This window comes from Stegodyphus dumicola, chromosome 11 (assembly GCF_044657685.1).
Source record: "Stegodyphus dumicola isolate Sdum_Otavi_A_Nest chromosome 11, ASM4465768v1".
NCBI lineage: Eukaryota > Metazoa > Arthropoda > Arachnida > Araneae > Eresidae > Stegodyphus > Stegodyphus dumicola.
The window spans coordinates 14,011,093-14,026,446 of record NC_140778.1 but is presented as its reverse complement, the minus strand read 5'-3'; positions in this window follow the sequence as shown (position 1 = coordinate 14,026,446).

Here is a 15,354-nt window from a genome sequence, read left to right as displayed (position 1 = left end):
TCAATACTTATCCTGAATGAAACATAATTTAACATTTTAAAGCCTAAATAAATTTTGTTTTTTAAAAAAATTTAAAATTTTTAAACTGTTATTTTTTTTTTTACTTTAAGAATGTGCATTTACTCTTAACATTGAGAATGTACCACTAAATAAGGATTTTAGAATTAGTTTGAAATTCAGTCAAATTTACATCAAGTATGAATCATTGTCAAATACGCTTTAAACCAAAATCCGAATTACGTCCTGACAAATTTTGCGGTGATCGGCAAGCAGATGAAACAATTTAAATACCAAACCAAACATTAGAAACAGGAGAACAATTTATCCCAAACTCACCGCTCTGCCTAAAGTACGCAAAGCAGTTTCATTTAAAAAAGTACTTAAAATACATTTTCCTCTAGGTAGCTGCCTGTAATTTTAAAATACATAGAGCTCAAAAGTATGCGAAAAAGTAGTAAGTAATGACTAGGTATAACACTTTTCCTATTAAGTATAAATTCAAACTGTAAATATAATTTTGAAAATTCCTGACATATTCGAATTGAAACTTACATGCATGTCAGATGCACTCCATGCAGAAATCTGAATTTTTAAACTGCAGTAATCTGAAAATTTAAGAACTGTATTTCCGTAGTATTTCACAGTCCTTAAAAATTTTTCAAAGATAAATGCTATTATTGATGGATAGCTATGAACGAGTAAATATTTCATATGTTTAGAAAAAGAACGGAGTATTTGTGGGATTTCCTGTACGACGAAGTCTTATCTTTTTATATTAATGTCTACATATTTTTATATTAATCTACATAGTTTACGTGATTGAACTAGGTACGGGTAACTGAACCTAACTGTAAAAATTTTGATCTGCGTTTTGTTACAAGATTTGTATTCTAAAATTTAATTTTTTATCAGAATATTTGCAATCAATTTGTGCACGAGACTTCAGTTATCGCAATAAAATTAAAACATTATTATGAAAATAAAATATTCCGAACACGATCGTATTGCCAAGTCAAATAAATAATCAAATCTGTATTTTCATATCTTTAAGTGAGATTTATATCACAGTTGGTAGATTTTCAGTGACGGTAATCACCTTATCAACGGTAAGTATAGTAATGTAAAACTGGACTAAAAACATTTAAAATCATGAAATGTCTCCAAATTCTTGCCAAAATTTAATGTCATAATAATGCTAATTACCCCAATGAAAAGTGTATTTGCTGACTGCGTAACATTGCTTCAATGGCCTCTAGTTTTAGACCATTAACTTTTGGGATTCGTGTAATTTTCCTACTATGAGATACTAACACTTAGCAGAGTTTCAGTCCACTAATTCATGGACTCTATTATCAATTCGGAAACCAAATTCATTTTTTTAACCTCTGACAGCGCAAACGGAATGGAATCCTGATTTTCAAATCATGTTCCTTTGAGTTGGAACAAAAATCTGAAAGGATCACTTGTAAAAAAAAAAAAGAATTGTTGCTGTTACTGATCTCAATTGTCTGAACCAAATCAAGCCCACGAAATTCATCTTGGCAAGGAATCAAGATTGCTCCTGTGGTTGGTAAAAACCTTACACATCATACAGCTAAGATAACGACTTTGCTCACTTCCGACTCCAATTTTGAAAAATAGCATCCCGGGGGGAGGACGCATTCGAGAATCTCCCATCCCTCTTCCCCTACCATCAACCGCTGGAGAGAACTTCCGGCTTGTCGCATATTTAGAGTGTCCCATGCCAGACAGACACTTTATATTTACAAACATCCATGCCTTCTCTGGGATTCGAATCCGGGGGTTTCGGTCCGACAGTCAGAGTCGCTAACCTCTGTGCCGCGAGGGATAAAAGTAAAATGACAATAATGAGGCTATTATAGTTGAATTTCAAATATTTATAAACAGAACGTTTAGAAAAACACATCTGAAAGCTCTACACTAAATTTAAACTCAGCTTACCTGTAGCAAAACCAATATCTAATTTTGGCCTTCAGATGCATTTAGCAGGAGTACCATTAGCGAGGCTGTGGCGAACACTGCACTAGCCATTTTGATGTGTGCAATCTTCCTTTACTTATGCCGTAATTTTGCTCAGATCAGAAAGTTACACAAATTTAAACTCAGAGTGGCAGAGCTTAAAAGTTGGAGTATAGCTTGGATAATGGAGCCACTTACGTCAGTAAAAGGTAGTTACTGCTAAATCCGTTTCAGGGCCAAAATTAAGATATTGGCTGGGGCTGCTGGAAAGCTACGTGAGGTTAATAGTAGCGTAAACCTATAATATGGTAAACTAGTCACATCGTTTTTGATTTGTGTTGTTTTCTGTTATAAACCACAAGAATGACTTAATTATTTTTTATTTGGATTTTCACCGATAATTAAGAATTTTAACAGTTTAGGTTCTGATTTACAGGTTCACAGGTTATTTTGTATTGTAATAAAGTTTACCCAACTCAAGAAAATACAGTTTGCAAATTAGGCTGCCGTACGGTTTGCGCTATCTGAGGTTAACAAAAAGAATGTGACTTCTGAGCAGATGATACAGCATATGAAAACCAAACTTTGTTAAGCATTAGCATTTCATAGGACGAAAAAACACGAATGCTAAAAGAAGCCTTTCGAGAAATTTTACACGACCACAGATAACATTTTCCATTCAGTTAATTAGCATTATTATGACATTAAATGTTTGGAGCTACCGACTTGATTATTTATATGACTTATCGTTGTTAGAATATTTTATTTACATAATTATGTTTTATTTTTAGCTTGTGTAATGGTAATTGAAGTTTCACTATTTTCCAGCATTAAATTGGTGCGCCCAATTGATTATAGGCAGGTTATTTAAGAAAATAAAATTTAAGAAAAAAAAAAAAAAAACCTTGTAAGAAAATTGAGTTCAATATTTTCGCAATGTGAATCAATTTTCAGTACCTATTTGAGTCACGTAAATTATGTCAGACTTGTAGAGATTAATATTAAAATATCAAAACTAAAACTTGCTCGTGCAGAAAATCTCAATTCTTCGTCCAAAATATTGTATGATATTATCGTTCATTGATCAATATCAGCATTTATCTCTGATAAAGTTTAAGAAAATCTCTGACAAAGACTTTACTAACTTTTAAACAAATGAACGAAGCTTATACAGGCTGGGCTGTCAAATACTTTAGAAATTGCTTTCTTAAAATTTAAAAAAAAATCAAATTTCTTAATGAAATTCGTCTTACATGGAAAGAGGTTTCCACTCGATGATGCCATCGATATAAAATTATATTTATAGTTTGAGATTATAATTACTACGATACAAATTATAAATAATTTGTTACTCACTAGTTTTCTAATATACCCTTGGGTTTTATGCCTTTTTAAATTATAATTTTTCACGGAAATACGCCGCTGACATCCCGGTGTTTTAACGAAACTGCTTTTCCTATTTTAGGCAGAGCGGTGGCTTTGGAATAAAATATACTCCTCTTATATGTATGTGCTGTATTGTTTTTGTGTTTAAATTGTATCTTCAGTTTGCTGTTACCATTATCTTTCGGAAAATTAATTCTGAAATCTGATTTAGAATGTGTGTGATGATAATTGATCCAGATGTTTGATCATTTTCTGATTAGATCTTATTTGAAGAAGTGAAAATAATTAACTATTAAAGCTATGGAGATTTTTAGATAGAACTCGTTGGTATATAAGTAAAAAATGCTTGAACAAATGAATAAAATACTCCTTCGACATTTCACATACAGAAGTTTTGGCTGAGACCTAATAATAATTCAGAGTTGATCTCTGTGTGATGTGTGTTTATACTTTTATAAATCTTGTTCCACAAAATTGTTACAATACAACATTAAGCATCCCCACCCTTACTCATATTCGCGTTCACTCTGCTCGAGAACTCAGTAACGGATTTCTCATCACAACGCCCACAGTTGGATAATTTTAGATTACTGTCAAGTACTACCTAAACAATAGAAACTCAATATAATTCCACTTGTTTCAAAATATCAGTTATCTCTCGCTTTTTCTGAGCTGGTAACGCGCAGCGGACCGACAGTAAAGTACTATATTCACATTCAATTATCTCATTTTTTGCTATTATATATTTTGCACCTTCTGTTCATTTTTTAATATCTGATGTTGAGTGTAACGATCTTTAAAACTGTAGATGCTTCGAAATTTATAATCCTTGGTTTTTTGGTATTTAATTAGGAAAATTCTCAACGTGAGACCGCGTGCGGAAGTATTTCAGGTTACAAGAAAGTATTACTATGTGCAGTAAAATTACTTGTACATCAAGGTATGAAACAGGCCCTTCAATCGCTGTTTCCAAGTTTTCATGTGAACGTTGATTGCGGTTGAAATTCTATTAGTTGCAAAAGAATAAAACTTCTAAATTTAGAATTTTGAGATCGTGTGAAAGATGTGTTAATAAGCTACATGGAACATTTAAGAAATTAACGTTACCACTCATAGTAGCGTTTTACCAGAATAATTGGGGAATATAATGTTCGTTAAAATTATACGGAATAAAGTATTTTTAACTCCAGAGCATGAGACTGTGTATCGGATAAAATATCTAAAGATATCCCATTTTGAAGTATTTTGTGATTTAGCTGTTAATTCGAATCCCATGTGGCGTAAGTACCACAATGTGATATTTAATAAATAAAGTAAACACACAAAATGTTAATAACAAAAAGACAAAAAAAAATTGTAAAGCCAGTTTTTGTAAGAAAACTGAATATGGATGTGATAAAGTGAGAAAATACTGAAAAAAAGGAGAAAAATGCATGCCAACATTTAACGCTGCAACGGGATTTCCAAACGAATCCCGAAATTCTGCCTTTAATTTTTTTTAACAATTTTGCTGTTATATTGTATATGGCGTAAACGCAAAAAAAATAATGCTTAATAATATAGCTAAAAGGACTCCGAAAATATGGCTTAGTAAGAGTGATAGTAACAGTACATTCGGTAGAAAGCGAGCTCAGCGAAAGAGTGAAAATGCTTAACAAACCCTTTTGAGCGACCGTTAAAACCTCAAACCTTTCACTTATATTTTAATTAAATAATTAATTTTTTACGAGATAGGTCGTCATAAGGACCGTCATGTGTAATAAATTGTTATCGCCTAAGATTTTATATTGTTGGTCTGACTTTGCAAAGTACTGGAGTGTTCTGTCAACTATTCCCATGCTATACGCACAAACTAAAAAGACTCATAACCTGAAATTCATATTAACATTGTAACTTTTAATCTGAGATAATAGCTCATACAATTAAGTAACATTACAACCTGATTTTGAAACGTGAATGATAGCAAATCAATATTAATCTGAAACTGGAGTTTAAATTCTCAAATAGGCCTTAACTTCTATATGCTTTAAAACTATAAAACCTCTTAAGAGGTGTTTTATTTCCACGACCCTCGTAATTATTATACGTGTATTCGTTGTTCTTCTTCGGCAACACACTTCCGAGTTGTCGTCCATAGTATTGAATAGCTAGACTGTAGCTGACACTATAAATATTTTAATACTTATATTTAATTGACCTATGTTATCGGATTATTATTTGATGTTTATGTATGGATATTTAATTATTCTATATTTACAGCTAGATTTGTATAAACTGAGAGTAGTTGAACTTATTAAACAAATATAAAAAAATTGTCATTCAACTTCGCCGCCATTTGATTAACGGCCAATAAGATATGAAAATACTTCCAAATAGTTGCCTTTTTCTTTCGGATAAAGCTAATTCTTTTCTGCTAACGATTCCTGGAGCTAATGATTTGCTATTAAACAAAAGCGGAACTCGACTTAATTTTAATTATTTAAAATTCAGTTTCTTTTTTATAAACATAAAATAGAATAAATCAGATATATCAAAATATTATAAAAAAAACAGAGTGAGAAGAAGATTTTTAATAAACTAACTGGAATAAACCTTTCACATTTCCAAAACTTTAACGCTATCTCACAGAATCACATTTTACCACAAAAAAAATATTCGAGTTCTTAAAAACAGCTATCGTAGTAGATCATCATTCATAATTAAGGGGACATATGACACATCGACTGGCGAAATGCAACTATTTCGAGACCAAAGTTATTAGGGTATAAATTTTCTCAAAGCAAACGTATACTCTAGATTCTCTTTTTCATTTAAAATGAACAGATCGTAGATTATATAAAAACGCATAAAATATAAATTAAAAGCCTAATCGTTTTGAAAACCATATGCTTAATTTCTCTTGCTTTTTGACAAATTTTTTGTGACAGTTTGCTAATTTGGTACACTTTTCTTAAAAAAGACTGCATCAAACTCTTTCAAATGTAGCATGATGGTTAAAAACATATCATTTAAGAATAATACGCAGTATTTTATATTTTACGTAAAAAGAAGAAATATTAAAAATAAATCAGTAAAATGTTTTGAAAATCACAGGAAAAATGGTATTAAATTTTTCATACATGCAAAACTAGTGATCATGAATTTTATATCCTGCATAGTTTCAAAGAAATAGTTAAGATAAGCAATTGTGGAAAATGTAAACCTTCCAGGCTGAACAGTTTTCAAGAAAAGTGTACCGAAAGTTGAAAAAAGTACATTTTGAGAAAAATCGACAAAACATTTAAACAGTAACGATTTATATAAAAAAAATCATTTTAATATTTTCCTGCACCTTAATCATCTTGAATTGACATTTCTGCATCTAGTTGGTTCTGTTTTGTTAACTTATGTTTCCTTCTGGCTGTTTTAGAAAACTTTCGTTAAGCGAGATGGGCCTCACGAGTTCTATCACAATCTATTTTCGCAAAGACTTTACCCTATAAAATTCGCGTTGCCACCTAATAATTCCATTACTTTATTACTGTTTTGTACACCATCATTAAAACATATTATCGCGTCTAATAAACCTAATATTGATGTAATGATACAAAAACAGATTTTTGTATGCTTGTTTTCTATTTGGGTAATAATACTTTTAAGTTAGGAACATTTTCTATACTGAACATATGTGTTTACGAAATTCTTTGGAAAAAGCGAAAAGTAAATAATCATTTCGATACTTCTCTAGAAATCAAGTGTTATAAATGAACAACGATTTAAAAATTAACCAAGAGCACAACGAAGTACATATATAAATTATTTTTGCTAATCGGTTATGAACTTTTAAGTAGGATATATCCAGAATCTTCAAAATTAGTAATGAAACGTTCAATTTAACCCTTGTGATTTTACAAAAGAAGTCTCTGTAATAGTAAAATGCTGGTTAAAATTGTGCTAACAGAAGGGAAAAAATCCCTTTTTTAAAATATTCACATGATATGTAATAAAAATGAAAGCATGGCTCCGGTTCAGCAATGCAATACAAGTTGTTAAATAAAAAAAATTTCTAAACTGAGGTTTTTTGTCACGTACGAAATGTATTGAAATAGCTAAAATTAGTAATATATTAGCAGTGGACTAGGAAACAAATTTTCAAAGATGATACTGTGGTATGAAAATTAATCAAAAAGTATAACACGTAAACATTTTTCTTCGCAATAAGTTATGAATGTTTTCGTTTCAGTAGAATGAAGTTAGAAAGTACAAATTTGGTAATGAAACACTCATTTCAGCCTTTAAGATTTTATTAAAAGGTGCAATAAACACATTCGCTTGAAAATGTAATGCAGTAAGTTAATATAACTCATCAATACAATCTATTAGGTAAGTAGGGTTAATTGTTTATTTCGAATATGACAAAGCAGAAACTTTTTGTGCCAGAGGGAAACCATGTTTACAAAACAATGGTTCTTGTTTTCCTAGTAATTTAAATCAAAGCGTTGATGTTTCTTAAGAAGATGAGATATTTTTTAGACATGTTTCTAATGAAATTAGTATATAAACTTCTTTTAAGAAATAGTCTTTACGAGAAAAATCTAAGACAATGCAAGTCAGTGATCGTGGTGACTTAGAGAAAATATTCAAAGTCTGTATGATCTGTGTTAAAAGTCTCCATTATCTACTACATTCGAATACATTAGAGAAAATTTATCTATTCCTGTAGTATACTAAGATAAAAAAAATTCCATTTCTTTTCTTAATTTCTGATTTAGTGAGGTAATGTTGTTAAATCTTCTAAATGTGTAACACAATTATTAAATCAAATAATATAACTATTTAGTAAAACTTTGTTCTCAAGTCTTTACGAAGCGTTGTAAACGATAAATAGGAAAATATTTGAAAACTCAATGATTTGCAGTGGCAGTAATGTAAAAGTGGTAACCTTCAAAGTGTTCAAAAGGTTATCGAAAAGGTACTCCACAAAAAACTGTTTATGAAAACACGAACACATCACAGCCACCCACAAATAACTTCTGTCAAAACTGAAAATTCTGTACTCAAAATTGACTGTGAATGCAGGAAAAGAAACATTAGGGGTTTGAAATGAAGGTACTCATGTAAACTTTCCAGAATGAAATGTACAGTATTTCAGGAAATATTCATTTAACTTGTTTGCAGTTTTGTTAAATAATGTGTAATGAGCGTATGTGAGACACGAAATGCATTCGTATGCGAAAAATAATAAACATTTAACTATGTGACAATGAATCAAATTTCATTGGAAATGTAATGGCATGAAAAGTAGTACAATATATCTGTATGGAAAATCTTGATGATAATTTCTGAGTGTGTTTTCTCCGAATTAACAAAATAGTTAAAGGCTCCTAGTTTAGTAATGAACTACTAAATTCGGTCAATTTTTATCAAAAACGCCGTAAGAAGTTCTCCGTACTGGTAAAATATTACTTAAATTCTCTAGCTTTGTGACTTCCCTCAAACATTGGCAAGACCAACGGCTGTCTGGTCAATACAAGATAACTATTTAGTAATTTAATAGGTTACTTCAAAGCTATGAAAGAAATAACAGTTGGGTAAAAATATGGACATTTTCAAGAAACAAATGTTCTCTTATGTCCTTTTGGTATTAAAATTATAAACAAAATGCAAAAATTTAGTAAATACGTAGATAAATCTCAAGAAAAATGGTAAATTAACATGAAATGTTTACTTAAAATCTATGTAAAGTTGAAAAACAGTGATGGTAATACATTTGAAAAATATTTCACATACAGTGCATTAAAACTTTGCACCCGATCTATGAATTCATGAAAATCAGCCCAAAAAAGTCATTTATCGCGTTCGTTTACTTGCAGTATATTCTCTTGCCGTTTTAATCTTTTTGCTTTTGAGTTGTAATATTCCTGAATCTGAAGCTTTAAAACACAAAATCACTCTGATTTATCAACTTGCGTCTAAATGTACAGTACAGTCAACCGAATGGAAGATTTTAGCATAAGTAAATGTACTACAGATAAAATAAAATTAAAAATTCATCATTATTTTTCATGCTCTGTTCATGAAACTAGTCCTGACTTATCCCATTCGGAACATTTTCAGAAAAAATATTCGTTTCTTGTTCATGTTTTTGCATACTCAGATACTAATTTTGTTGGAAATATGGGATTTTCTTATTTCATTTTATATTTCAATGTTAAAGTCTGGTTTGGGAAAATTGTTTTCCTTGGAAATGGCATACTTGTCCTATATATCTGTGACTGTTCTAATAAATTACATTACTAACATTTGAAAATCCCTAGTTATACAGGAATTATCTTGAATATTTCCTTAATCTGAAATGCAAAATGTAACCCATGTGCAAAAAAATAGAGCAAGTTTATCTTAAAAAAGTTCTCCACGAATACATCTTTTTCTCGGTCCTTACATGCTTTTCTGTATTTATCACTCAAGTTCATTGTGTACCTTTCTTTCATCTAATTTGTGAAGTATTCCTCTTTGAATACTAACATTTGAATTTGTTTAACTGATTTTAAAGTACATGTATATTTTGGTCAATGCGTGGGGAAGTGAGGAACTGTGGCCTTGAGTGTTCTAAGCATTCCATACTGCATTTTTCTTAAGAGAAATTCAGTTAAAAGAGAAATGTGTTTCGTACTTTGTGAAAATTTTATTTACTTATTATGTGTCATGCTTATGATAAATAAAAAATGTTATACATGTGCGCAGGACTGCGTTTTTCCAATGTTTAATTAAAATAATGCTTTTCAAAAAAGTGTGGTCTTTCTTATGACATATTAAAAATGCGTTAAAATTTTTAAAGTTGATGACTATAGTAGATCATTATATGGACTTTCTGTCATTATTACCTACTTTGTATAATTATTTGTGTGTAATTTTATTTATTATCTATGAGAAGTTAAATGTCAAAAAAGCTGTAAAAGTTCATTATTAAGCAATGTCAGTTTGAAATTTCTATCTTAAAATTATTTGTGTTATGTCATGTTAATTACTATGTTAGATCCTTATTTGGAACTCTACTCGATATTTCGTGTAATGTATCATAACTATGTAGGAGTCATTTGTCAGGCATGATAAATTAAATTTCGTTCTCAAAAGGCTGTAAGAGTTCAGTGCTAAATAAATTATTGTCAATGTGAAATATGGGTCTTTTTCAGTTAAGTTACAATAAATACGTTAAAATATTCCAAGTTAACACATTTTTATATTCCAAATTGGGAAAAAGGCGATAAAGTTTCATTTCCATGGCTGAATATTAATTCCATGTGTATTATAAACATTAAGTTCTCCTTCACAAAATGTGACTATAATTCAAATTTAAAATAATACGTTACAATGTGGATATTCTTCTCTGTAGTTGAAATATAATTCAATCTTCTGTACCTTGTTAAGAGAATTAGGCTGTGATAAGTTCAAATAGAGTAGTGTTTATAAAGTTCTGCGGTAAATGGTGGAATCATATTAAGAATCCGAGTGACGTTTTCACATGAAGGAAAAATCAAGGTTTCAGTGTATGTTTGGTGATTTAAGTAGGATATGTGCAAGAAAATACAAGATATTTTTGTAAAATATTTCAAAGAGTTAGCAAAATTTGTGTTAGTAGTATAAATGAATCTTACTGAATAAAAGGGAGTGTTCTGAATATATATGTATAAATGTCTGTAGAGTAAAATAAGAAGAAATGAAGTACTATTGGTATGTATCTAAACTTAACTGGATAGAAATGTTCCATGCATTGGTTTAAGTGGCTTCATACCATGAAAATTTATTGCTCCTTATAAGATTTATTTAAAGTCAATAGGTCTTACAAGAAAGAAACATGTGTAAGTCTGTATTTATTATGGGGAAAAGGAATCAGAAATACAGCATGAATATGTTTTATAAGTTAAATATAAGGGTAAATGTGTAAATGGAAAGTGTAAAAATTACATTTGTCAGACATAGTTTGGTGAATCCTTTGAATAAAAGTAAGACGTGTAAAAGGGAATCAACAAAGTTTTGTATAGTTAGTAAAATACATTAGAAGGAAAAGTTCTGAGTATCTCCAACTTAGTAGTAAAAAAGTAAGAAATGTAGTATATCAGTTAAACTATATAAAATGAGCATTGTGTATATTGGCTTAAAATTACAGAAAATATTATTTAGTGAAGTTATATGCATGTAAATTCCAGCTTAAAATTTCAAAGACGGAGAAATGTAGGTAAGTTTACTTTTGGAGAAATGGAAATGTAACATCCTATTGTATTTAAAACAAGGGAAAAAAGTTAAGGGTAAAATAAAAATGTAACAAAAAAAAAAAAAATTGTGTAAACAAAAAAACTCAAAAAAATTAAAATTATGAAACTAAATATTACTTTTGTAAAAAAAATTAAGTTAAAAATGTAGTAACACCTTTTTTAAAATAAAAAGCGGAAAGGAAAATTAAATTTGGAAAATAAATATTTCTTTTGTAAAACCAAAAAAAAAAAAAAAGTTTAAACAAAAAATTAAAATAAAGTAAAGTAAAAATACGAAAAGGAATAAATTTTGGAAAAAAAAAAAAAAAAACTTTTGCAAAATAAAAAGTGAAAAGGAAAAATTCAATTTGTAAAAATAAATATTACTTTTGTAAAACCAAAAAGAAAATTAAATATAAAAAAATAAACTTTGCAAGATAAAAAGTAAAAAGAAAATTTAAATTCACTTTTGTTGAAGTTAAAAATAAAATTTATGTTTGGGAAAGGGAAAAAAATGAAATAAAAATTAATAAATTAACTAATAACTTAAAAAAAGTAAGAATGAGATGAAAATTGAAAACAATTAAAAATATCTTAATAATAAAAAAATTAAACCGTGAGAAAATCTTACATTTAAAACAGCAATGAATAAAGTAATGATTAAGAAGCCAAAAGAAATCCTAGCCATCGTGTAAAAACAAATGTGTGACGCGGTTTTCATGTCAAAGCGCATGCGCAGACTTTCAGCCTTATGTCATCAATGGTGCAGAAAGTCAAAGGGCCAAATAGAGTTTCAAATAACAAGTCTGATAAGAGGACCGGGTAGCCGAGCGGTAAAGCGCTAGTCTCCCATCCCAGAGATAGCGAGTTCGAATCCCGGCGGTGGAGTTTATTTTAAAATTCATTAAAATGGATTAAAATATAATGGAATCAATTAAAACTAGTTAAAAATGATGACGGATTAAATAATTAAAATGAATCGTATAAAAATGAGTAAATAATTAAAAGTAATGACGTATTAAATAATTAATCACGTATTAAATAATTAAAAACAATAAATTGAAAGTGGTGTCCTGCCAAACACGTGGTTAAGAGCTCATTGCCTTAAACATTAAAAATAGTGTCGTTGCCACAAAAAATAAAAACTTTGAAAACATAAAATCGTTGCCACAAAAAATAAAAACTTTGAGACATAAAATCGTTGCCACAGAATCAAAACGAAACTTTGATGATGTCATTCCGTCTACGTCATTCCTTCCATCTACGTCATTTCCGGTTGTCACGTGATTCAAGATGGCGGCGACCACGCCCCTTTTCTGTGACGTCACTTCCGCCGGCCGGTTACCCCCGCTTACTACTTAAATTGTTATGTCCCGGGATATGAGAGGATGTCTTGAAGATGTTGATTCTCAGATGTCCTGAGGTCTTCACCAATTCGTCTTCCAACCGATAATGCCATCGGTATTTAAAGTTATATTCACAGTTTGAGATTTTAATTATTTGGATAAAAACTATATAACAAATTTGTTACTTACTGGTGTTTTCATATACTCTTGCGCTTTATGTATTTTAAAATTACGAATTATGACAGACATTGTACTTATTTTCTTTAATGGACCTGATTTGCCTATTTTTGGGAAAAGCGGTGGCATCGGAATAAAATGCACTTATGTTATCAGTACTGCTCTATTTTTTGCTTAAATTGTTTCTTCAGTTTGTGTTTTACCGCAAGAACGTTCAGGAAGGTAGTTAAGAAATCTAATTTAGAACGTGTGTGACGATTTTTCAGAGATGAGTAATTGTATCAGATGATTGGTTATTTTTTATTAGATTTTATTTACTGGAAAGTAAAATATTCCGCAAGAAGTGCCAATAATTAAATATTAAAGGTAATGAAGATTTTTAGGCAGAATTTCTTGATATACAAGTAAATAAAATAATCCTCATAGTTACCATTTTGACGTTGCATATACAGAAATTTTGTCAGAAACTTAAAAATAATTTAGATTTGCTCTCTCACTGTAATGTTTGTTTATACTCTTATAAACTTTCTTCCACACAAATATTTCCACAAAATTGTTACAACATTAAGCATTTTCCCCCTTAACTCAAATTTACGTACAACTGGGCTCGGGAACTCAATAATCTCTCACCACAACGCTCACAGCTGGAGTGAGTGAGTGAGTGAGTGATTATGGCGCAAAAACCAGAGATGATTATGACGCGCCAAACAAAAGATGAGATGATTACACTTGATGACATTAAAATTCAATAAATAACAACAAGTAGATAAATGTACCAAATCCAGAGGATGAAGTCATATAAAAACAAGTTAAAAGCACATGTTAACATTCAAGACACAGTCTTCAAAACAAATTACATTTGGTAATAAAAGCCAATCTCTTTTAAATAATAAAATAAATTAGAATTGACCTCTCTTCCGATTAAACGGTCGAGAGGTAAGTCACAGCTATTAATATATTTCTGGCGAAGACTATTAAAACATTGACACTCAATTAAAATATGACGAACAGATAAACAAACATTACAATTAAAACAAACAGGCTCATTTTCAGCTTTAAGAAGATAGCTATGTGTGACTCTGGTATGACCAATTCTGAGTCGAGTCAAAAGAACGTCCTCTTTACGATTTCCAGCAAAATCCCAATGCTCAATTCTAGGTTTGATGTTTCTCAACTTGTTGTGATGCTGAACATCCCAAATTTGCTGCCATTTTTTTCGTATCTTTCCCTTGATGACACAGCAGATGTCTCTAAAAGGGATAAGGCGACTGGACAGTTCGACAGCAGATTTTGCCGCGATGTCTGCAAGCTCGTTTCCCTTTATTCCCGTATGCCCGGGAACCCAGCAGTACAGGATTTCATATCCTCGTATCATTAAATTTCTATGAATTTTGAGAACATCCACTACCACAGGATTCTGAGCGTTGGGAAAAGCTTCCAAGGATTTAAGAGCACTATACGAGTCTGTGTAAACTATGAACTTTTTGTGGCAGAGCTTTGGGATGTACAAAAGAGCATAATATATTGCAGTTAGTTCAGATGTTAGGACAGAGAAAGCATGGTGCAGGCATCTGCCCTCTATGTAATTTTCAAATACAAAAGCCATCCCGACATGATCATTTGACTTTGATCCATCTGTGTATATCGGATAATAACTGCTATATTTGTGCCTGTGCTCAGCGAAAAGTTGTCTGTAAACGATCTCGTTAGTGCTCGCCTTTACGTGATGTTTAAAAACATCAAGAAGCTGGATCCGTGAATTTTCCCAAGGTGGAATTTCAAAATTCTGTACTGCTTGGGGGTGCATATCAGAGAGGGAGAGTTCCTCAATGACAGGGCGAACTCTTAAAGGGAAAGTAGGAACACAGGATGGACGTGTTTCAAATAATGTGTTACACTCATTATCAAGTAAGCATAGCTTATTGGGATGTTCAGGTTGAGATAGAGTATTAAAATATTGCAAAAGGGAAAACTGATCACGCCTCAGATGAAGTGATGGTTCGTTACAGTCAACATATAGGCTCTGCACAGGAGAAGTCCTGAAAGCTCCTGAACAAATCCGCAGACCTTGATGGTGAACAGGATCCAGTTTTAACAAAACAGATGAGCGAGCGGATCCATAAACAACTGAGCCATAGTCCAGTTTAGAGCGGATAAGCGCTCTGTAAATGCGAAGCATGGAGCAACGCTCTGCACCCCAGGAGGTGTTCGCCAACACTTTTAAAATATTTAGT